Source organism: Marmota monax, unplaced genomic scaffold, assembly GCF_021218885.2.
Source record: "Marmota monax isolate L192 unplaced genomic scaffold, Marmota_monax_Labrador192_F-V1.1 WCK01_AAM20220418_F8-fsc00005, whole genome shotgun sequence".
In the NCBI taxonomy this organism is placed as follows: domain Eukaryota; kingdom Metazoa; phylum Chordata; class Mammalia; order Rodentia; family Sciuridae; genus Marmota; species Marmota monax.
In genome coordinates, this window is record NW_026692254.1 from 31,675,102 (window position 1) to 31,678,829 (window position 3,728).

Consider the following 3,728-nt stretch of genomic DNA (forward strand, 5'->3'; position numbering starts at 1 on the left):
GTGTTTAAAATCACCACATACAATTGATTAGCAGCTCCCAGCACCATAAGGATATATTAGAATGCTTCCTATACCAGTGCTTCTCGAACTTTGTGGGGAAAAAAAATACATAGGGTTTTTCCCTAATCCCACTGACCAATTATTTGGGGAAATATAATGAAGTAATTTATTAGAAAGGTGGAATTTTTAAAATATGAAATAAACACTATTTATTTTAACAGACTAAAAAGACATAAAGTGCTCATTGTGTCAGGTTGCTATAAAAGTTCCAACACTTATGCTCAATTCCTATATTTATCACAGTGCACACCAGTGACAAATACTCCATGGAGACATTCCGGTTTGCAGACCCTGCTTTGAGCAGCACTGCCCTAGATAACGCCTGATGAAAGGGCATGTGCAGCTTGAAAGCTTCCATTTTGTTCAGAGATACTTAAAAAGTTAATAAAGGTGAACTCTGTCTTTGTTGAACAGCACAAGTTTGTGGAATCCGATAACTTGCCCTAGATTCTATATTTCTGAGGAGATAACGGAGACCAGGGAGCCCATAAGTGCAGGATTTGCTCCTGGATGACTCTGGTTAACTATCTAAGGATGTGAGCTCTTCAAGGCTCTTAAAAGAACTGGAAATTAGGAAAAAGGGTTCTAGATGGGGAATGTACTGAGATGGAGGGTGCCAAATAGATATAATTCCTGTGTTCGTAATGATACTTTTTTATTGGTCATCTTTGAAAGATGTAAGAGAATTGATTCATTTTTTTCCAACAATGAATGAAGTAGAGAAAAAGACAAGCATTATCCTATTTTTATTGTCAGAGTTTTACCTAAGACAATCAAATAATTCATGAGGAAAATTTTTTTGTTTTATAAGATTTTTAACTAATGAATAAAGAAATAATATCTCCACTTTGCAACTCCTAATGGAATACAAGATCAAGGCCAGGATCATCAATGGAAGTATTCTTGCTAAAAATTAAACCCAAATCTCTTCAAGCCTCTGGATCTAATCACAAGTTTTGAGAAACACAGAAGTTGGTGAAACATACTACACATACTCTGGGGAGCATCAGCAAGATCCAAACATTTGGGATCTCTGTAGGGTGAACAGCCACCTCCTTCAAATCTAAATGTCCAGAGAAAAACAAGAGACAGGAACTAGGAATCTGTAGTGTGCTTAAATCATGTCCCAACAAGACATTATGTGTATAGTCCTTTGGATCTTGATTTGAATAAATCAAATTATATGCATGTTTGTGTGACTGAGACAGCTGAGAAATTTAAACACTGAATATTGATATTAAGGAGTACTGAGCATAGTATGAATACAGCAGGAGTGACTAGTGTTTTAAGATCCTTTCCCTTTTAGATGTGCACATTGAAATGTTGTAACAGAAACTATACAATGTTTATGTTTGCTTCAAGGAAAACCAGTCGGGTGTAGGGTGTAATGCTGGAGCGCAGATGAAACTAGATCCACGGGAGTTAATAATTTAAAGTAGGTGGTAGGCACAAGCTTTGAGAAATACAGGAGGCAGTGAAACTTATTACACGTACTCTGGGGAGCATCAGAAAGATCCAGAGAGTTGGGGATTCTTCAGGACGAACAGCCAGTTCCTCCAACTCTGACTGTCCCGAGAAAATCAAGACAGAGAAGGGAAGATCATTGTTCTATGCTTCGTACTATTATATTTGAATTTTTGTATTTTTTATTAAATCACCTATAATTTCAGGACCCAAAAGAGTCACCTTTTAACCAACATTTTTTTTCTATAAATACAGGTAAATATATGCATAATACACACATTCATGTAATTCATATATCACTTGAAGAGATCATTCTATACATATTCTACTCATTCTGACATTGTACATTTTGTATGTTATTAAATACCCTTCTACAACAAAATGACCTTAAAGGGACACAAACATACACACACAAATTTTGTACGGTTTGCCATTTTTTATTTCTATTTTTCATCATTTTTAATTTCTAATATGTTCCCAATATAAATAATGCCACACAGAACTCTCTTGCATGTAGTTTTCTTCAAACTGTCATTTTCATAGGGGAAAAAATATCAGATTTACTAAAATAAAGGACACAAAATTTTAAGGCTCTGTGTCTTCGTAACTGTGCCCATTTTTATTTCTGCACAAGTGACACTCAACTTACACTCCTCCTTCAGCAGAGAGGCCACCAGCTTGAAGAACAAGGTAGGACCAAATGCAATTCAATACCTGGTGGTTCCAACTCATTTCTTTATCAGGTGAGGCTGCACTTAGATCATTCATATATAGAATTGTTTGTAAAATTAATTATTGTTAAGATGATTTTTAAAGTTCTTTAAAAGAATTTAAATAATTCTTGAAAGTTGCAGTTCACACCATAAGAATAATAATAGTTAACAATTAATGAGAACTTATGATAAGCCAGGTGGTGTAATTAAAAGTTGAACATACATTTATCTCACTTAATCCTCCTGAGAGCCCTAAAAAGTGAGAATGATTAGTCGTTAGAATGAGACACAAATTGGTTAAGCTACTTGCTAAGATCACAGGGCAAATAGCAGCAGAGCTTAAATTGAACCCAGGCAACTAACCCCTGATATAGTCTCAAATTATACTTATAAAACTACAAAACTGAAGGGCACTGAGTTGTACAAGAATGCTTAATTTCTCATTTCACCTATTGATTGGCCAACACATTTTATTCTCATCAATGGCATTAGAAAAATAACTCAAAAAGTTTTTCAATCTCCACGTGAATACATTTTAGTAACACATTTTTGGAGGATAAAAGTTAGCTGCAATTTTTCAAAATTATTAAAGAGTTCAACAAAAGGAAAACCATCCATTAGCAAGAGGACAGGGACAGAAAGAGTAATGAAGCATCAAAAACAGTTAGTGTTAAAAATGACACACGTCAATTCTGCAAACACACACATAAGTCTGACAATCCTCTACTAAATGACAAAACTTCCTGAGTGGGCAAGAAAACAAATTTGACCCATATGTCTTTTAAAAGAGGCATTCTAAAGCAAAAAAAAAAACATAGAATACGTGAAAGGAAAAGCAATAGGAAAAGATATTGTTAGCTGGCAAGCATAAAAACCACTGAGAGATCCAACATGGTGGCGAGAGGGGAGGCAGCGCTTTCAGTACCTCCTCAACAACGGGGTCAGAGAGACGCATGGATACGCTTAGATTCGACCTGCTGAGAAACTCCTAGCAAAATTCCACTAAAGAGAGATCGGCCGGGAATCGGTAAGATTTTTGGAGGTGACAGTCTGCGCTAGATGAGTGAATCTCCGCCACGCAGCGCAGAGGTCCAGACCCGCCAGCCGCTGCCCGCGCGACTCGGCAACTGTCGGCTGCCTGCACGCGGCCCCCGTGTCAGGGCGGATAGCCTCCGAGGCGCAGCACAGCAGGAGCGGTGCAGGGACTCTAGGAAGAGGTCTCTCGCCAAGCCTTCATCAAATAGCGAACCGGGAGCTGAAACCAACCAGAGACAGACCAGTCCCACCCCTCCCTTCGGACACTCCGGCAAGGAGCCTGGGGCCCGCCTTAGCAGAGAGGTGACATCACCAGAGTTCCGCCGACAGAATTCCTTCCAAGCGGAATCCACATTATCAGGTGTGTGACTCCCACCCCCTCCAGATACAAGCAGCCAGGAAACCACCGGGGGCGTGTCTGTAGGGAAGCAGAGGGGATTCCAGATCCCCACCTCC